The sequence below is a fragment of the Saccopteryx leptura genome, chromosome 5, assembly GCF_036850995.1.
Source record: "Saccopteryx leptura isolate mSacLep1 chromosome 5, mSacLep1_pri_phased_curated, whole genome shotgun sequence".
Classification (NCBI taxonomy): Eukaryota; Metazoa; Chordata; class Mammalia; order Chiroptera; family Emballonuridae; genus Saccopteryx; species Saccopteryx leptura.
The window spans coordinates 174,259,838-174,282,654 of record NC_089507.1 but is presented as its reverse complement, the minus strand read 5'-3'; positions in this window follow the sequence as shown (position 1 = coordinate 174,282,654).

Genomic DNA, 22,817 nt, shown 5'->3' with positions numbered 1-22,817 from the left:
GTTTAAATATAATTTTGCATTAAAATAAATTTCTATCATCTAGAATATTTACTTTCCTTCTGATGCTGGATATAATTTTCCTAATTTAAGTTTTGTTGATAAAATAAAACTGGGGCTGAAGATTCTTGATCTCCATCCTTCAATAGGACTTTGGCTTCATTGAGTTTCCTTTTTTTTTTCTTTTCTCTTTTTTGTATTTTTCTGAAGTAAAAAGCAGGGAGGCAGACAGACAGACTTCTGCATGGACCTGACTGAGATCCACCTGGCATGCCCACCAGGGGGCGATGCTCTGCCCATCTGGGACATTGTTCCGTTGCAACTGGAGCCATTCTAGTGCCTGAGGTGGAGGCCATGGAGCCATCCTCAGCGCCCAGGCCAACTTTGCTCCAATAGAGCCTTGGCTGCAGGAGGGGAAGAGAGAGACAGAGAGAAAGGAGAGGGGGAGGGGTGGAGAAGCAGATGGGTGCTTCTCCTGTGTGCCCTGACCAGGAATCAAACTCAGGACTTCCACATGCTGGCTGACACTCTACCACTGGGTCAACTGGCCAGGGCCTTCAGTGAGTTTCTTGAAGGTTAGACCTGGTGAAGGCAAACTGACTCTGAGTGTCTGTGGTAAGATGGCTGTAACACAGTAAGTGAGATTTCTCTAGTGAAGCAAGATGAGCAGAGCAATGCTACTCTCATACCAGCTCTTCTGACTCATTCTGACTGTTCTTGTGCCCCAGCCTGGCTGGCCTCTGACAATTTCAGCTTCTACTACTCTTCCTTTCTTCCTCCCTCCCTTCATCCCTCCCTCTCATCCTCCTTCCTTTTCTTCCTTCCAGGACTGTACTTGAATGAGTCTCTAGATAGCAGAGCTGACAGTGCTAGGTGTCCCAGTTCCCGAGGCGGCAGTAGTCTGTGCTTGGCTGATGTGGAAGTATGAAAGCCCCGCCCCATCACCTGGAGCTTGAGATGCTGCCCAGGGATGCCTAGCATTGTGCTGCAGCTTCCTCATCCTGCTTCCTCCCTGCCTCCTCCTTGAGTCCTGCAGGACTCTTCCCTAATAGCATTTCTTTGTATGTGCTCCAGGGAGCCTGACCTAAAAACAGGAGGGAAACAGATGATTGACTTCAGGAATCAAATATACATTTTTACCAAAAAAAGCAGGGTCATATTGTCTTCTTCATTTCAACAAAGTCAACCCTCCTAAAGATTAGTCTGAAGCTCAGCACCCTGTCTCTTTTCTATAAAGATGAGAATATCTTGGGTGAGGCATCTATAGAGGGTGTAGAAGCCTGTAGCCACAGAGAGCTGCTGTGTCCTGAGACCAGCTGTGGGTGGTGGACCGGAGACAGATTCGCAGGGCAGAAGGGCAGGCAGCAGACAGATGTGCATATCCTGACTCTAGACCCAAGATATATCTGAAAGGTGTGCAAGTTTCTGCACTTCCAATTTTCAATTTGAGAATTCTAGTGTCTTCAAACATCTCTGGTCATGTAACTTTACAGAAAATATTTGTAAACTTGTGCACATTGTTTATACATATATTTATGTCACATGCAATTGTGTGTACATATATAATCAGTGATAAACATGACATGAAGGATATTTTTAAAATTTTAATTTATTTATGAACAGTACAAAATCTTTTAGTCATGTTGATAATATTCTAGTGACAGCAATAAGATCAAGTATGCATCAAAAATTTTGAAAATCATTTTTTTACATCCTGTAATATAACAATTTGAGAATATAATCCACATTAATTAATTGTGATATTTAGTTTAAAAAGCTGTCATAGCAGACAAAAATAGCTTACAAACATTAGACATTTCTCAGGATTTAATATTTTAATAGTAATTTTTAAAATCCCATCTACCTGTTTGGTAAAGATATTTATTTTGTGCTATAAATTTTTGTCTTCTCTGTTGATTTTAACAAATGCTTTCATAATCCACAGAACACTTTTATTTAAAAGATTTAAAATTTTTGAATTGTGTGCTGATGAGAGTGACATTAGAGGTGACACACTTCTGTCAGTCTTAACAATAACATTATGTTACAACAAAAACATTTTCCAATATTTACTTTCACAATGATTTCCCCAGAGGGTGAGTTCTCATGAGGGAAGCTCCTTGCTCACTTGTCATAGCACTGCCTTCCTCTTGAGGTGTTGAATCTACTAGGGGTGCAGCTGAGAGGTGACTGGCCAGCGGTTTTCCAGGTCATTCCTTAGATGACACAGCCCATCAGAGTGGGGGATGTGTAGGAGGACAAGCTTCTATTGTCCTCTGGATATTTTCCAAGGAGAGGGAACACATTCCTGTCCCAAGTGTTCTGGGGAAAGACCGTAAAGTCCTCTGGAGAATTGAAAGTGCCTAGCCTCCATCTTGAGCTGGGAGAGAAGAAAGCTTTGAATGGATGAGAAATTTCAGCTTTGAGTTAGGTTGGGCTGCATTTCTTAGTACCTAAATATGAGTCTGACAAAATAACTGCCAGTAATAGGGAAATCATCAAACCTTTTGAATTTTACTCAAGGAATAAGAACAGGAGAGTTGAGATAACATCACAGTAATGGCAGAGTGAGAGATGCACCTAATTTCTCCCTTTGAAATCTGAACAAGTTGAACAACTCTAACACAATAAATGAACCCCAGCTGGGCTTGCACTTGTGCCTAAATGGTCCACTCACTGAATGGACTAAAGGTGGAAAGGGTTGAAAAGAGAGGCAGAAGGTCAAGAGTTTGCTTAAAGGCTTTAATCACTGTAAAAAAAATAGAAGACTGGATAAAGAAGATGTGGCACATATGCACCATGGTATACTATTCAGCCATAAGAAATGATGACATTGGATCACTTACAACAAAATGGTGGGATCTTGATAACATTATACAGAGTGAAATAAGTAAATCAGAAAAAAACAAGAACTGCAGGATTTCATACATTGATGGGACATAAAAATGAGACTAAGAGACATGGACAAGAGTGTGGTGGTTACGGGGGGTGAGGGGAGGGAAGGAGGGAGAGGGGGAGGGGGTGGGGGAGGGGCTCAAAGAAAACTAGATAGAAGGTGATAGAGGACAATCTGAGTTTGGGTGATGGGTATGCAACAGAATTGAATGACAAGATAACCTGGACATATTTTCTTTGAATATATGTACCCTGATTTATTGATGTCACCCCATTAAAATAAAAAGTTATTTATATAAAAAAAGAGAGGCAGAAGGTAAATTGTACTCCCAGTTCACTCCAGAGAAAAGCCTGGAGTGACAGGATTTTTTCCTTTGCTGAGACTCTGAAGATGAAGGAAGCTCAGGCTATCTGTGTTTTGTCTCCCAGTGCCGCAGAGAGGGAAGTATGGAGTGACTGGGTCTCCTTCTGCTGGGAAGAGTGGTGATATTGAGAGGCAGTGGAGAAGATAATAAACCAAATAGCATCAGAGTGCAGGGTCATGGCCAGTGTTCCCCCAGTCTTCCCACAGACTTTACTTGGTGCAGAGACAGAGAAAACCAAAGTGTGCCCCCCCAGTCTCCCAGTTCCCGCCTCCCTCACATTGTGGAGTACAGAGATTGGCAGTGACAAACCCAACACTTAACTCTACAGAGGTACTCTATCCCCTGAAGAACAGAGGTGCGCTTTGTCTGGTCTCCTGGTCTGTTGAAATGTCAGGCCTGGAGACCTGACATTGTCATTGCTAAAGCTTTAAAGCCTAAAGCCATAAGCCCTCACAATATGCCTCAACCATCAGTGTCATTATAGTCCTGCCTACACTATTAAAACAGCAATATTACAGCAGAAGTCAGCTCAGGAAATTCACAGAGCTAAAACTTGTAATACGATGACACCTGTTGGAAGAAAACAATAACCTCTCCAAACTAAAATTATTTTTCTTTTTTTCCTCTTTTTTTTGAATTTTACTTCCTTTAAGTTTTATATATTTTTTAATTCTTATTTTCTAGTGGGTGTTTTGTTTTATTTATTTATTTTTGTTTTTTTGCTGTGTTATGTGTGGTTTTTCTTCTTGTTTACTTGTCATTATTTTTAAACTTTCCTAATTTTTATTGTATTCTTTCAATTTTTACTTTTCATTTTTTCAGTTTTTTTTGTTAGAATTCTTAACAATACCACTCTTAAATGGCATCAAGGAAGAAGAAATCAATTACCGTGACTACACAAAAGAGAGACATAGTTCAGAAAGAAAATGAAAAATCTCCAGAAAGCAATCTCTATCACATGAAAACTTTAGAGTTAAATGATAGGAAATTCAAAATTGAAGTTTTGAAAATACTCAATGAGATGCAAGAAAACATCAATAAGCAACTTAATGAGCTCAGAAACAAAACAAATACCTCACCAAGAAGATTTAAACTTCAAAAACAGAGATAAAGAGCTCAATATATGAATTGGAAACTGAGGTAGCAGGTTTAGCTAATAGAACAGGCCAGATAGAGAAAAGAATCAGTGACACTAAAGACAGACAACTAGCGATGCTACAGAGAAAAGAGCAAAGAGCTCGTGAATTAAAAAAATAAATAAAAATGATAGAACTCTACAAAAATTGTCTGACTCTATCAGAAAGAGCAATATAAGAATAATGAGTATATCAAAAGAAGAAGAGAAGGAGAAGAGAATGGAGAGCCTATTCAAACAAATAATTGATGAGAAATTCTATGAAAAGAGAAGCAAACAGAATGCCAAGTTACCTCAACCCAAACAGACCCACTCTAAGGCACATTGTAATAAAATTGTCAAAAATCAAAAACAGAAAAAGGACCTTGGCCAATTAGCTAAGTAGTAGAGTGTCAGCCCAGCATGTGGATGTCTTGGGTTTGATGCCTGGTCAGGGCACACAGGAGAAGTGATCATCTGCTTCTATACCCTTTTCCCTCTCTCACTTTCTCTCTCTTTTCCCCTCCTGCAGCCATGCCTTGATTGGTTTGAGCATGTTGGCCTTGGGTGCTGAGAATTGCTCTATGGTCTCTGGCTCAGGCACTAAAATTTGGCTCAGTTGCTGAACAATGAACCAGTGGCCCCAGATTGGTAGGGCATTGCTCCCTAGTGGGCTTTCTGGGTGGATCCCAGTTGAAGTGCATGTGAAGGTATGTCTTTCTATCTCCCCTCCACTCTCTCTCTCTCTCTCACACACACACACAAAGCAATCCTCAAGGCAGCTAGGTAAAAGAAGATCATAACAAAGAACATAACATATAAAGGAAGACCTATTAGGATATCTTCAAATTTCTCAGCAGAAAATCTACATGCCAGAAAAGAGTGGACCCAAACATTAAAAGTACTGAAAGTGACCAGGTGGTGGCGCAGTGGATAGAGCATCGGACTGGGATGTGGAAGGACCCAGGTTTGAGAACCCGCGGTTGCCAGCTTGAGCGCGGGCTCATCTGGCTTGAGCAAAAAGCTCACCAGCTTGGACCCAAGGTCGCTGGCTCCAGCAGGGAGTTACTTGGTCTGCTGAAGAGCTGAAGACCTCCAATCAAGGCACATATGAGAGTAATCAATGAACAACTAAGGTGTCACAGCAAAAAACTGATGATTGACGTTTCTTGTCTCTCTCCATTCCTGTCTGTCTGTCCCTATCTATCCCTCTCTCTGACTCTCTCTCTGTCCCTGTAAAAAAAAAAAAAAGTACTGAAAGTACTGAAAGAGAGGAGTTACCAGCCAAAAATACTGTATTTATCAAAGTTATTCTTCAAATATGAAGGAGAAATAAAAACTTTTGAAGACATACAGAAGATGAGAGAATTTATCACCAGGAAACCCCAACTGCAGAAAATACACAAAGGGGTTATTTGACCAAAGAACAAAACAAATCAAAACTACAAGTAAAGGCTTCAACAAAACTACAATATTAACAAGGATAACCTGAGACTACAGAAGCATAAAAGGGGACATGATAAAGGTCTGAAGTAGCAAAGGAAGGTGGAGTGCAGAAGCACTCATAAAACAAAGGACTCTTGTACATATAAAATTTTTTTTCTTAATATCCTAATGATAACCATGCAGGAAAAACCCACTACAGAAACACACAGCTTAAAAATAGAAGAAACAGGAGAAAAATGTGTGTATTACCACCAGACAAAGGCAACTGACAGAAACAAAAAAGAGAAAAACAAAATTAGACACAACTACAAGAAAACAAAACATAAAATGGCTATAAGAAATCCTCAAGTGTCAATAATTACCCTAAATGTAAATAGATTGAACTCACTAATAAAGAATCACAGAGTAGCAAGTAGAATCAAAAAAGTAAAACCCAACCATATGCTGCCTTCAAAAGACATATCTAAGTTGCAAGGACAATAGTAGGTTCAAAGTGAAAGTTTAGGAAATGATTCTCCAAGCAAATAATATCCAAAGAAAAGCATGTGTAGCCACATTCATATCTGACAATGCTGACTATAAGACAACAAAGGTAATCAGAGACAAAGATAGATATTTCATAATAATAAAGGGGACATTGTATCAAGAAGACGTAATATTCTTTGATATATGTATGTACTGAACCAGGAAGCACCAAAGTATATAAGACATCTATGAACAGAACTAAATAAAAACAGACAAAAACACTGTTATACCTGGAAATATCAACACACCATTGATGACTTCAGATAGATCATCCAAACAGAAAATCAGTAAATAAATATCATTGTTAAATGACATGCTAGACCAAATGGACATAATACAGTGTGTCCATAAAGTCATGGTGCACTTTTGACTGGTCACAGGAAAGCAACAGAAGATGATAGAAATGTGAAATCTGCACCAAATAAAAGGAAAACCCTCCCAGTTTCTGTAGGATGATGTGGCAGCATGTGCACATGACATAACACTGTGTATACAGCGGAGCAGCCCACGACCATGCCAGTCGAGATGTGGACGGTACAGAGGAAAGTTCAGTGTGTTCTGTGGCTTGCTAAATTTGAATCTGTGACTAAAGTGCAACATGAATATCGGCACGTTTATAATGAAGAGCCACCACATAGGAATAACATTATTCAGTGGGATAAGCAGTTGAAAGAAACTGGCAGTTTGGTGGAAAAACCCCATTCTGGTAGGCCATCAGTCAGTGACGAGTCTGTAGAGGCTATACGGGATAGCTATTTAAGGAGCCCTAAAAAATCTGTGCATGAGCCCACATCGAACTGCACTGAATAAATATGAAACTGGGAGAGTTTTCTCTCTCTGTTCCTGTCTGTCTGTCCCTATCTATCCCTCTCTCTGACTTTCTCTCTGTCCCTGTAAAAAACAACAACAAAACAAAACAAAAACCCAGTGTGGTATTGGCAGAAAAAGAGATGTACAGACCAATGGAACAGACTCAAGAGCCCAGAAAAAACCACATATATATATATGGACATATACTTTTCAACAAAGGAGCCAAGAACACATAATGTAGAAAAGCAAGCTTCTTCAATAAATTGTGCTGGAAAATTGAAAAGCCACATGCAAAAGTATGAACCTTAATAACAGTTTGACTCCCTGCACAAAAACTAATTCAAAATAGATTAAAGACTTAAATACACAATCTGAAACAATCAATTACATAGAAGAAAACATAGGTACTAAGCTCATGGACCTTGGCCGTAGAGAACAATTTATGAATTTGACCCCAAAGGCAAGGAAAGTAAAGGCAACAATGAAATGGGACTATATCAAACTAAAAAGCTTCTACATGACAAAAGAAAATGACTACAAAACAAATAGGCAACCAACCAAATGGGAGATAATATTTGCAAACAACAGCTTTGATTAGGGGTTAATATCCAAAATCTATAAAAAACTCACAAAGCTAAGCAACAAACAAGCAGACAATCCATTAAAAAACGGGACCTGAACAGACTTCTCCTGAGAAGACATACGAATGACCAACAGATATATGAATAGATGGTCATCTTCACTAGCTATCCAACAAATGCAAATCAAAAGTACATAAATGACACCACCTCACACCTATTAGATTGACGTGTTGTTTTTTTTTTTTTATAGAGACAGAGAGAGAGTCAGAGGGATAGATAGGAACAGGTAGACAGGAATGGAGAGAGATGAGAAGCATCAATCATCACTTTTTCGTTGTGACACCTTAGTTGTTCATTGATTGCTTTCTCATATGTCATATTTGCCTTGACTGTGGGCCTTCAGCAGATCGAGTAACCCCTTGCTTGAGCCAGTGACCTTGGGTCCAAGCTGGTGAGCTTTGCTCAAACCAGATGAACTCGTGCTCAAGCTGGCGACCTCGGGTTCTCGAACCTGGGTCCTCTGCATCCCAGTCCGATGCTCTATCCACTGCTCCACTGCCTGGTCAGGCTAGATTGACTCTTATTATTAATAAGACAGGTAATAACAAGTGTTAGAGAGGCTGTAAAGATAAAGGAACTCTCATTCACTGCTGGTGAGAATGCAAACTAGTATAACCGTTATGGAAGAAAGTATGGTGGTTCCTTAAAAAAGTTAAGAATAGAACTACCATATGACACAGCAATCCCTCTGCTGTTTATCTACTAAAAAAACTCAAAAACATTGGTTGTAAAGATACTTGCACCCCCATGTTCATCACAGCATTATTCACAATAGCCAGGACATGAAAACAACCCAAGTGTCCTTTGATAGAGGATTAGATAAAGAAGATGTGGTACATATATACAATGGTATACTACTCAGCCATAAGAAATGATGACATATTGTCATTTATGACAACATGGATGGACCATAAGAACATTATACTGAGTGAAATAAATAAATCAAAAAAAGCTAAGAGCTATATGATTTCACACATAAGTGATATATAAAACTGAGACTCATGGACATAGATAAAAGTGAAATGATTACCAGAGGCAGGTGGATGTGGGGGAGGGAGTGGGAGAAGGGAGTAAAGAGGAACAAATATACTGTGATGGAAAATGCTTGGACTTTGAGTGAAGGGTGCAGAACACAATCAACAGTTCCAATGCTACAGAAACATTTACCTGAAACCTATATACTCTTTTTTTCCCCTCATTTTTCCGAAGCTGGAAACGCGGAGGCAGTCAGACAGACTCTCGCATGCGCCTGACCGGGATCCACCCAGCATGCCCACCAGGGGGCGATGCTCTGCTCCTCTGGGGCGTCACTCGGTTGCATCCAGAGCCATTCTAGCACCTGAGGCAGAGGCCACAGAGCCATCCTCAGTGCCCGGGCCATCGTTGCTCCAATGGAACCTTGGCTGCGGGAGGGGAAGAGAGAGACAGAGAGGAAGGAGAGGGGGAGGGGTGGAGAAGCAGATGGGCGCTTCTCCTGTGTGCCCTGGCCGGGAATCGAACCCAGGACTCCTGCACGCCAGGCTGATGCTCTACCGCTGAGCCAACTGGCCAGGGCCCTATATACTCTTATTGATCTATGTCACCTTGTTAAATTTAATTTTTAAATAAAAGTATAAAAAAAAAAAAGACACACAGACAAAGTAAAAGGATGGAAAAATATTTCATGCAAATGCAAACAAATGGAAAGCAATACTCATATCAGACAAAATAGACTTTAAAACAAAGGCAATAATAAGAGACCAAGAAAAACATTAAAAAATAATAAAAGGATCACTCCAATAATAGGGTATAGCTTGTAAACATTTATGTATCCAAAATAGGAGCAACTAAATATATGATGCATATTTTGATAGGCATAAAGGAAAAACTGACAGAAATACAGTCATATTAGGGGACTTTACAACACTATGGTCATTAATGAATAGAAGTTCCAGTCAGAAAATCAACAAGGATACAGCGACCATAAGTGACACATAAGATCTGATGGATTTAATCATTTCACACCAAATCAGCAGAATATGCATTCTTTTCAGGTGCACATGGAATACCTTCCAGGATAGACCACATATTAGGTCACAAAACAAGCCTTAATAAATTTAAGAAGATTGAAAACATCAAGCATCTTCTCTGACAACAATGATATGAAACAGGAAATCAATTACAAGATTTAAAAAAATCTGAAAAACACACACATATGGATGCTAAATAGCATGCCACTTAACAATAAATGAGTTAACTATGAGATAAAAAAAAAAATCAAAAGATACCTTCAGACAAAAATGAAAACACAATCACTCAAAATCTATTGGACACAGAGAAAGCAATCCTAAAATTGCTATACAAGTTTACTTCAAGTAATAAAAAAATATATTGAATAAACTATCTAACTAGATAAAAAAAAAATGAATGAACTAGAAAAAAAATAAAGCTCAAATTCAGTGGAAGGAAAAAATAATAAAGATCATAACAGAAATAAAAAAAATAGTCTAAGAAACAATACAAAGATCTATGAAACCAAGATCTTGTTCCTTGAAAAGATAAACTTACTTGATAAACATTTAACTTGTTTAATCAAGAAAAAAAGGAAGAGGGCATAATAAATAAACTTGAACTAAAAAAAAGTGACACCTGACACCACAGAAATAAAAAAGATTGTAAGAAAATACTATGAACAATTATATACTAAAAAACTTGAAAATCTGAATAAAATGAATAAATTTCTAGAAATATACAACATTCTAAGACTGAGTCAAGAGGAAACAGAAAATCTGAACAGACCAATTACAACTAAAGAGATTGACTAAGTAATCAAAACACTCCCAACAAACAAATTCCTGACCTGGATAGCTTCACAGGTGAATTTTATCAAATAAACAAAGCAGAACAAACACTTATTTTTCTCAAACTATGCCAAAAATTGCAAGAGGAGGTCATTCAATGAGGTCAGCATTACCCTGATTCCAAAACCAGACAGAAACATTATAAAAAAAGTTATAGGCCAATATCTTTGATGCACAGAGATGCAAAATATTAAATTAACAAGCCAAGTTTAGCAGTATATTAAAGTATTCAAATACCATGACCAAGTGGGATTTATTCCTGGATGCAAAGTTGGTTCAGTATCCACAAATCAATAAATGTGATACAGTACATAAACTAATTAAAGATAAAAATTATGTCATCATATCAATAGCAGAAATACATTTGACAAAGTCCAGCATCCATTTATTAATTGAACTCTCAGCAAAGAGGGAATAGAAGGAACATACATTAATATAATAAAGGCCATATATGACAAACTCAAAGCCAACATGATACTCATAAGGAAAAAGTAAAAGCATTTTCTTTTTAGAAACAAACCAGGAATGTCTGCTTTCACCATTTTTATTCAACTTAGTATTGAAAGTCTAAGCCACAGCAACCAGACAAGGAAAAAAAGACATCCAAATATGAAAGCAAGAAATAAAACAATTATTTGAAGATAGCATAATATTATATATAGAGAACCATAAATAGTCCATTAAAAACTATTAAAACTGATAAATTTAATAAAGGAGTAGGATACAAAATAAATATTCAGACATTAATTATATTTTTATACACCAATAACAAGCCACCAGAAAGAGAAATTAAGAAACCAATTCCATTTGCATCAAAAAATAAAATACCTAGAAATAGATTTAACCAAGGAGGTAAAAGACCTGTACTTGGAATATTATAAGAGACTGAGGAAAAAAACTGAATAAGGTACAAATAAATGGAAGCATGTAGTGTGCTCATGAATAGAAAGAATTAACATCATAAGATTTCCATACAACCCAAAGAAATTTATAGATTTAAAGCAATCCTTATCAAAATATCAATGACATTTTTCACAGAAGTAGAACAAACAATCTTAAAACTTGTATGGAATCACAAAAGACCTCCAAAAGACAAAGCAATCTTGACAAAAAATAAAGTTTGAGGTATCATGCTACCTGATATCAAACTGTACTAGAAGGTTATAGTAATCAAAGCAGCATGGTACTGGCATAAAATCAGACATGTAGATCAATGGAACAGAATAGAGTCCAGAAATAAATCCAAACCAACATGGTTGATTAATCTATGACAAAGAAAGCAAGAACATACAACGGGGTTGTAATGCCAGTGGCCAAGGCCAGGCACATTAGATTCAGGCAGAGGGTAGAGAAACTATGGAGCCAGAAAGTGTTGGTTCATTACCATTTAATGAAGTCTCACAAAGGCAGATGTGCAAACTGGCAGGCAAAAATTTCTTCTCAAACAAATAACTAACAGCAAACACCCCTTACAGTGACAAGCATGCAGGCACTCCACAAACCGCCATCCATCATCTGTCCTGAGGGAAAGCACCTGTAGCCTTACATAGACTATACACATGTAATGCTGCTGTGTGCTCGTCCACTAATTAGGCAAAGTGCTTGCAGCTGGTAAACCAACAGGCAAGCCTAACACAGCTATTTCCCCCACAGGGGTAAAGAAAGTTCATTTAATAAATGGCGTTGGAAAAACTGGACAGATTCATGCAAAAAATGAAACTAGACCATTTTCTTACAGAAAGAATGAACTCAAAATGGATTAAAGACCTAAATGTAAAATCTGAAACCATAAAACTGCTAGAAGAAAACATATGCAGTAAACCCTCTCACATTACTTTTAGTATTATTTTTCTGATATATTTACTTGGGCAAGGGTAATGAAAGAATTTAAAAAATGGCACTACATTAAAGTAAAATGTTTTTGGATTGCAAAGATAATCTTCAACGAAACAAAAAGACAATCTGCTAAATGAGAGAAGATATTTGCCAGTCATACATCTGATAAAGGGTTAATTACCAGGAGTTAAAAAGAAATCACACAACTTCACATCAACACTCCCAAACAAACAAACAAACAAAAACAATTTAATTAAAAAATAGGCAGAGGACTTGAATAGACATTTCTCCAAAGAGCAAACAAAGATGGCCAATAGACATATAAAAAGATGCTCTGTTACTAATCATCAGAGAAATTAAAATGAAAATCACAATGAAATATCACCTCACACTTGTCAGAATAACTATCATCAATAAATCCACAAACGAGTGATAGCAAGAGTGTGGAGAAAAGGGAACCCTCGTGCACTGTTAGTGGGAATGCAAATTGGTGCAGCCACTGTGGAAAGTAGTATGGAGTTACCTCAAAAAATTAAAAATGGAACTGCCATATGACCCAGCAATCCCACTTCTGGGTATTTATCAAAAGAAATTCAAAACACTAATTTGAAAATATATATGCACCTCTCTGTTCATTGCAGCATTATTTACATTACATTATTTACAATGGAGGCAACCTAAGTGACCATTAGCAGGCAATTGGATAAGGAAGAAGTGGTACGTAGGTACAATGGAATATTATTCAGCCATAAAAAAGAATAAAATCTTAACCATTTAAGACAACAAGGGTGGTATTGTGGTAAGGGAAATATGTCAATCAGAGAAAAATAAATACCATATGTTATGTATATGTGGAATTTAAAAGACAAAATAAATGAACAAACAAAACAGAAACAAACTCATAGATACATAGAACAAATTAATAGTTGCCAGATGCTAGGAAAGTTGGGGGGTTGAGTGAAAAAGGTGAAGAAATTAAGAACTAAAAATTAATATTTGCAAAATAGTCTTTGGGATGTAAGATACAGTGTAGTTAATATATTCAATAATATTGTAATAACTATGTCTGGTGCCAGGTGGGTACTAGACTTAGTGGGAGGAATACTTTGTAAACTATATAATTGTCTAATCACTGTGCTACACACCTGAAATCAGTATAAAATATTACTGAATGTCAATTATAATTTTCAAAACCTATAAAAAAATGAACAGGAATCTGACAAAGCATGCTTGAAAGCAGAAATTAGAGAAAAGTAAAACAATTGTCTATTCGGACCTTACAGTATTCACACCACTAAATATACCATTAATAACCACAAATTTTGTTGAATATCAATTTTATGTTTATATAGTCAGAGTTTGCTCTTTTCCCAAAATGGTCCTTCTTGATAATACTCCAGTGATTCATATTCCTATGGTTTGAACACTAGGCTCTAACTATCATTGTCTTGGAAGTGAAGGAATGTCTAAAAAACCTGTAAAATATTTCCATGTGGTTCTCTGTAGCTGGTCTGGTCCTGCTGCTGTTAACTCCTTCACAAGGGGCCCTGGTGTGAGCTATGCCAGAATGGTTTGTGTTTCACAGACTGATCTTTTGGGCTCTGACTACTGAGATCCTCTCTGGGTTTCACATGCACCCTGTATCTTGGCTCATAAAATGCATTCTCTTACCATCAGGACCAGCAGGAGAGAGGGTGCCAGGAGAGCACATATGCTCATTATGCACTCAGGGTTGGCCATGGGCCTGCGTCTACTCTCACACGTGAACAAACATGGGATGAAATGAATTGCTATATCATTGTTTCAAGTTCAGGTTTCCCAGTGAAAGCAGTGTGTTATTTGGCCTCTATATCTTAACCTGAGGATTTTAGGTTTTATTTTGGAACAGACTGCAAGCAATTGACACATTTATGCACTGGTAGCTTCTTTTCCTGAAGCACTATAAGCACTGAGCAGACAGAGAAATAAAACTATCCACAATCACATAGCAGTGATTCCAGTGTGGCAGACAGGCCAGGTGAGTCTTTTGTGAAGGAGCACTCAGAATATCTATAATGTGTGACTTGCTGATGACACGTGGCAATTCAGAACTTATTTTGGGGAATAGTACTGTATTCGTTAATGGCCTTAGTATTCTAATCTCAACTAGCCCCTGGAATAACTTTTTTTTTTCTCTTTTCCAAGTGTGAGGAACAGAGATAGAGAAATAGACTTCTATATGCCCACCCCAGTCTGGGACCCATGTCCCCATCCAAGCTATTTTTAGTGCCTGAGGCAGGAAGCTCCATGGAGCCATCCTCCACACCTGGGGCCAATTTATTGTGATGATCACATCACAAGGTATATGAATGTCTAAAAACTATGTTGTATAACTGAAACTAATATAATACTATATGTCAAGTGCACTGTAATTTTTAAGATGAAATATGTCACTGTTGAGTCTATGTTCTTTTTGTGAAAATTGAAGAGCCCACCTAGAACCCTTCTGAGAGATGGGTCTTTTGCCTTTGCAGAGGCGGACTCTGAGACCTTTACACAGAATGAGAAGTAAAATAAGATCTGGATTCTCATCATATGAGAAATATTATAAACATAGAGCATGCTTGATATAGTTATAAGTAGGAAACATTTCAAAAAGATATTTAAGTCCCTTATATTGACCAACAAAAAGTATCAGTATTTTAAAATACTCCAAGAGATATTGTTTTGAGCCATGTAGGATTTTTAGTGAAATTCCAAGATATTAGTTGCAGAATGTATTCAAAAGTAAAGAAATTGCTTTTCTGTGTTTATTGAAAATTGAGTTTTGAGTGTCATATTTCAAAATCATTCTATTTATTTTAAGCAGAATTGACCTGAGGTCATTCTCTCTGACAACATTAGATAGAAATATGAATTACTGATTAATATCAATCACTGTTATAGCAATGAAACTTTTTGACAACTTAAGAAAGGATAGGTATTTGTTTATTTGACATAGTAAGTGCATGTTTGTGCAGCTAAATAATTTAATAGGGATCATCAAATATATCTATATCTATATTCATATATATTATATATATTCTTATATACCTATACAGATACAGAAATAGGTATAAATAGAAACAATAAGAGGTAAAAGATATCTGTCTCTGGTCATTTTAGTTTTTTTTTTTTAACTAATAAGCTTGAAGACAATCCCCAGTGCCACTATAAGGTTAAGTTTAGTTGAAGATTTTTGTCTGGAAACATCCTACCTAGACGTCTATACTGAGCGAATAGGGACTCATTCATACTTGGCGCTTTTTCCACAATGGCGAGGGAGGGGTAAAAGTCTTCCCAGAATCACTTACTATTCTTGATAATTTTTTCTCCAGGATGATTAACAACTGCAACAGTGGCCAGTACCCGAGCCACCATGTCTTAAACCACTTCCTCCCTGTGTAATTCCCACTTCAGAAACCCAGCACGTGTGCTGGAAGGGGAACACAGAAAGTTTGAGAAAAAGGGCACAGAATGTAAAGGGTTTGAAAATTTGAGAATGTGTAAACTATACACTGAATTAATTTGAGATAAAGTACACATGTGGAGTCAAATGAATATAGACAGGATGCTAAATATTAGAGCTCATCAATCAGAAAAAATTTACAATAATTGCGGGGCAGCAATATATTGTCACCTGGTATTTTGCATAATTTAGTCTTTTTGTTTTTAATCATCTGCTATATAAGAGAAAGAGAGCATAGATTCAATAAGGTTTTAGCCAGCTATTCCAAGTACAATAGAAATATGCAAAGAAAGCTTTCTGGCTAACAATTTGAATATGGACTTCATTTTTGTTGATTTCTCTCAGAAGAGCCACACACAGTAGATAACATCTCAATGCAAATCTACCCAAATTATAAAGAATAAAATTTGTGCCTGATCTGTGGTGATGCAGTGGACAGAGTGTTGACCTGGAATGCTGAAGTTGCCGGTTTGAAACCCTGGGCATGCCTGTTCAAGGCACATGTGGGAAGTAACTTCACGATGATGCTTCCCACTACTCCCTCGCAATGCACACTGCTTTTCTCTCTCCTCTCTCTAAAATCAATAAATAAAATCTTTAAAAAAAGATTAACATTTACCTCAAATGTCCAGTCATAGTTGCCTCACTATCTCACAACATCTACTCAAACTCTGGCTTTCTGACCCCTTCCTAGATTACTAGTCCAGACACAACCAGGGGTTCCTCTGAGAACCCTCTTATTGGGATGTACAAGGTCATGGACTATGGCTTCCTGAGCTGCAGCAGGTTACAAACATGACTCTGGTTCCAGATTGTTCCCAGTGGGGATATACACAGAGTCAGCCTGCAATGACACTTTGACTACTCAGGTGTAGACTGTGCCTGTGTGTGGTGAAGGGGCCAATGAGAGCTTAAAAGGTGGGGCAGAAGGACACTCAGGCTGCCTGAGCTCAGTGGAAAGGCATGTCATTGTCCATTTTTAATACCCACTGTGAGGAGGGGAGGGGGTATTCACAGCATCCCTTTCTTATGCTGTTGAATCTCTAAGTGTCTCCTGTCTCATGCAAGTTCAATATTTATTTACTAACTGAAGGAGCAACCAAATAAAAAGTTCTTGTCTCCAGGAATAACATTTTCTGGAGATAATAGAACTGATGTGTTTCCCCAAGTCCAATCTCTCCTGCCTCCAAAGGGTCACCTTTGTCTGGACTGCATTCAGGAATTCCTGATAGTTTTAAATTTTTTAATTTCTTTTAAATTCAGAAATTAAATGTAATGATAAATAACAGTGCAAAGATTTCAGGTGAACATTTCTATAGCATTTGAACCATTGATTGTGGTGTGCACCCATCACTCAAAAGCCCAATCATTTTTCATCACCGTATATTTGTCTCTCTTTACTACCTTCCCCCCACACCCCTCCCCCATAACCTCCTTTCCCTGGGACCACTTCACTTTTGTCTATGTCCCATGAGTTTCAGTTTTATATCCCACTTATGTGTGAAATTATATAGTTCTTAGCTTTTTCTGATTTACTTATTTCACTCAGTATAATGTTCTCAAAGTCATTTTTTATGGCTGAGTAGTATTCCATTGTATAGATCAGGGCTAGTCAACCTTTTTATACCTACTGCCCACTTTTGTATCTCTGTTAGTAGTAAAATTTTCTAACCACCCACCAGTTCCACAGTAATGGTGATTTATAAAGTAGGGCAGTAACTTTACTTTATAAAATTTATAAAGCAGAGTTATTGCAAGTTAAAGCATATAATAATAATTACTTACTAAGTACTTTATGTCAGACTTTCACTAAGTTTGGCAGAATAAATCTTTATAAAACAACTAACTATAGTTAAATCTATCTTTTTATTTATACATTGGTTGCTCCACTACTGCTCACCATGAAGGCTGAATGCCCACTAGTGGGTGGTAGGGACCATGTTGACTACCACTGGTATAGATAATAACATCTTTATCCAATCTTCTATGGAGGGACACTTTAGTTGTTTCCATGTCTTGGCCACTGTGAATAATGCTGTGATCAACATGGGTGTGCATGTGTCTTTATGTACCAATGTTTTTGAGTTTTGGGGTAAAATACCCAGTAGAGGGATTCTTGGGTCATATGGTGGTTTAATTTTAGGTTTTTGAGAAACCATCATACTTTTTCCCATACTTTTTCCCAGTTTAAATTTCTACCAGCAGTGAATGAAGGTACTCTTCATATTTTTAAAGTTCTCAGTAACCTTTGCTTGAGTACCATCATAGTTTCCCCAGGGATGCCACTGGACAATGAAACAAGATTACATGTGTAATATGTGTAATAACTTAGTCCATTTTGTCTTGGATAGGTACAGGGAGATGCAATCTTCTGCAAGGTCTGATGAGCTAGAAGGAGATGTATAAAAGTATCATTCTTGTCTCTTAGGAAAAAATCAAGCTGGAAAAAAATTCCGTCAGAATTTTTATTATTGTTCTAGACTTAGAGTGTCAAAATTTCTATCACTTTATTTGTCATTTAGTTGTGATGATTTCTATTCCTGGAAACACATGGAGAAAGTGAAACCTCATGTACAGTTGGTAGAAACATGCATGTTGAGTTGTTTTGGTGTCTTTTAATTTGTAAAAATTAGTGGCCCAGAAATTACACCCCTGGAAGTTCATATTATAGCAATGACACTACCAGGCTATGGAAATATTTCATGATTAAGGATATATTATTGAGGTTTTGTGTTGAGAGGTAGATTTTGAAACAATATTGGCATTATTGGAGGAATAATAGAATAAATTATGGCTTATCACACACCAAAATTATGGAGTCATTAAAATAAAATAAAATAAATAGTTTCATCTAAAAGTATAATTGAGAGTGCATATAAAAAATAGCATGTGTCAGGTAAGACCTGAGGACCAAGGTTCTATGCACGGACAACTATATATGAGGAATCACACAGCTGCATAGTTTACGTGCCCTTGTGTGTGCATGTGTGTAATAATCACAGGGGAATGGAGAAATCTATGAGTCAAGTGGAATTAAGAAGTAGTTATGAGTAAAAAGAGAAAATATTAACAAAGAAAGAGTAATCACAAAAGAATATTCTTTAGAAACCTAGTATGTATGACATGATCACTTCAATACAATTAACGTGTATTAAAAAGAGTGATCTCTACTGTTGCTCCCTAATGGGGTGTCCAGGATACATTTTCAAGTGAGAGAAAGAAGTTACATGATAGTTTATATAAACTATGGTCTATTTAATTAAACATTAATGGACATCTCAAATATCCAAAACAATACTGAAAAGTAAGAACGAAATTGGAAGTTTCACACTTTCTGATTTCAAATCTTCCTATAAAATTGCAATAATCAAAACAGTGTGGTGTAAAGACAGACACATGGACCATTGAAATAGAGAAATACATTCTCACATATATGGTCAAATGATTTTTTTTTGTGTGTGATAGAGACAGAGAGAGACAGAGAGAGGGACAGATAGGGACAGACAGACAGGAAAAGAGTGAGATGAGAAGCATTGATTCTTTGTTGTGGCACATTACTTCATTGATTGCTTTCTTTTAATTTTTATTTTTATTTTTTTTTGTATATTTCTGAAGCTGGAAACGGGGAGAGACAGTCAGACAGACTCCCGCATGCGCCCGACCGGGATCCACCCGGCACGCCCACCAGGGGGCGATGCTCTGCCCCTCCGGGGCATCGCTCTGCCGCGACCAGAGCCACTCCAGCGCCTGGGGTAGAGGCCAAGGAGCCATCCCCAGCGCCCGGGCCATCTTTGCTCCAATGGAGCCTCGCTACGGGAGGGGAAGAGAGAGACAGAGAGAAAGGAGAGGGGGAGGGGTGGGGAAGCAGATGGACTCTTCTCCTGTGTGCCCTGGTCGGGAATCGAACCCAGGACTTCTGCACGCCAGGCCGATGCTCTACCACTGAGCCAACCGGTCAGGGCTTGATTGCTTTCTCATATGTGCCTTGTCCAGGAGGCTTCAGCAGAGTGAATGACCCCTTGCTCAAGCCAGCAACCTTGGGCTTAAGCCAATTACCATATCTATGGTCCCATGCTCAAGCCAGTGACCCAGTGCTCATGCTGGTGAGCCTGTGCTCAAGCTGGATGAGTCCGTGCTCAAGCGGGCAACCTTGGGGTTTTGAACCTGGGTCCTCTGTGTCCCAGCTGAATGCTTTATCCACTGCAACATTGCCTTGTCAGGTTCAAATAATTTTTAACAAGGTTGCAAAGCTTATTCAATGGGGAGTGGCCTTTTCAGCCAATGGTGTTAAGGTAGCTGCATATCCACATGTAAAAAGAATGAAATTGACCCTAGCCTTACCCTATATGCAAAAATTAACTTAAAGAACTGTATAAAGAGCTAAACCTGTAAAGTTCTTAGAAAAAATACATAAGGACAAAGCTTCATGACATTAAATTTGGCAGGGATTTCTTGAATATGAATGGCATCAAAACATCACAGGCCACAAATGAAAACATGAAAAAACTGGACTTCAATAAAATTAAATATTGTTATGAATTAAAGGACGCTATTAAGAGAATAAATAGGCAATTCACAGAATGGAGAAAATGTTTGAAGATTATATATATATATATATATATATATATATATATATATATAATAAAAGATCAATATCTAGATTTATAAAAAACTCTTACAATACAACAAAGACCCTGCAATCCAATTAAAGTAGTCTAAGGACTTGAATAGACAATTCTCCAAAGAAATAATTATCACCAATAAGCACAAAATATGTCCAACACTGTTAATCATTAGGAAAATGCAAGTAAAATACACAATAAAATATCACTTTATACCCACTAGACTGGCTATTATTAGTAAATAATATGTTGGCAAGGATATGGAGAAATCAGAGCCGTTGTGAGCGGCTGGTGGGAATGTAACATACAGCAGTTGCTGTGGAAAACAGTATGGTAGTTTCTCAACAACTTCAACATAGAATTGCCACATGATCCACAAACGACATTCTGGGTATATACATCAGAGAACTGCAGAAAGGCATTGGGACAGATATCTGTGCACCAATGTTTTTTGTTTTTTTTTTTATAAATTTTTTTTTAGACTTTATTAATTCATTATAGAGAGGAGAGAGAGAGAGAGAGAAGGGGGGAGGAGCAGGAAGCATCAACTCCCATATGCGCCTTGACCAGGCAAGCCCAGGGTTTCGAACCGGCAACCTCAGTGTTTCCAGGTTGATGCTTTATCCACTGCGCCACCACAGGTCAGGCTGTGCACCAATGTTTATAGCAACATTATTCACAGTAGTCAAAAGATGAAAACAATCCAAATGTTCATTAATGAATAGATGGGTAAACATATGTGGTATAGATATAGATGATAGAATAGTATTCAGCCTTAAAAAAGAAGGAAATTCTGATGCCTGATACTACGGGCAGACATGCGAAGTGGAAAAGCCCGTCACAGCAGTACAGATACTGTGTGATTCCACCTATATGAATGACCTAGAAACTTCCCTTCACAGAGATGTAAAGCGAAATGCTGGTTACCAGGTACTGGGGTGCGGGAGGAATGAGGAGTTGGTGTTTAATGGGAATGGAGTCTCCGTTTGAAATGATGAAAATGTGTCCCGGAGATGGATGGTCGTGATGGTTGCAGAACAATGTGAATGCACTTAATTCTACTGAAATGTATGTCTATCAATGATTAAAATGGTAATTTTTATTTGCATACATTTTACCACAATACAAAAATAATAGATGATGCGTTAACCTACTCACACAAGGGCTGATGCATGTGCTTGATTCAGGAAGGCGGCGGGGAGTGGACTTTGCTGGCAGGATGTGGACTGCCTGAAGGGAGACGTTTTTTTTTGTTGTTGTTGTTGTTTTTTAATGAGGCATTGGTTTTGTTTCATTTGTCATTGCAAATATTAATTCGTTTTATAATAAATATCAAATAAGAAACTTTTTTCTTTTCCTGACAGGGTTACTAGGGACATATGTATCCTGGTCAAGGTGTGATTTTCCTTTTATACTGTGGACACCCACATTAAGACGTTTCTTAATCTGGTGGCTAGTCTTGTAAGGAAGGCGGCCTACCCAGTGGGCTCAGCAGTGGAGGGCTGTTTGCACAGCACACTCACCCAGCCTGGGCTCATGGAGAATAAAGGAGAAGCCAGCTCGCAGTGCTGGAGTCAGCATGTCTGGGCTGCTGGCCTAGTCACCCCCTGAGGTAGCAGTGCTCCCTGCACTCACCCGACCTGCAAGAACAGGGGTCATGAGCAGTGCCAAAGCCTTGGGAAAACAGCCTTGGTCATAATTCTCAGGTAAAATGAGAGAACAGTTTGAGGTTCATTAATAACTGGAGCAGGGTGCAGGGCCACACACATTGGAGGAAACACAGTAGAATGAAGGTCTGTCCTTCATGCAGAGAAAGAGCAGTCAGGCCTGGCCATGGATGTGGGAGCACTGAGGGTGGAATGAGGTGGAAACTAGAGATTCAGATGAATGTAGATGAAGGTTAGAGGGGAAATTATTTTAAATACAGCACAGTCAAAGTCCAGGCTTGGGGACAAGTGTTCATGTTGAGGATGAACTGTCACATGGGAACCCACACCGGGGAGGAGCCTGGATCAGCCCTTTTATCCGTAAGGACTTCTGAAAACAGAGGACCAAAGGAGTCCCTTCTGAAACTGGTATGCCAGCTTCCTCTGTCTTAAGCTGAGGATTTCTGAAAGGGTTGAGGGATCTCTGTCTAAGAAAATGACAAAACAGAAAACCTTGATAGTTTAAGAACAAACACTTAAAAATATTTACTTAATCTATGACAAGCCTTTACTTCTTTCTGCTCTTGTTTCAT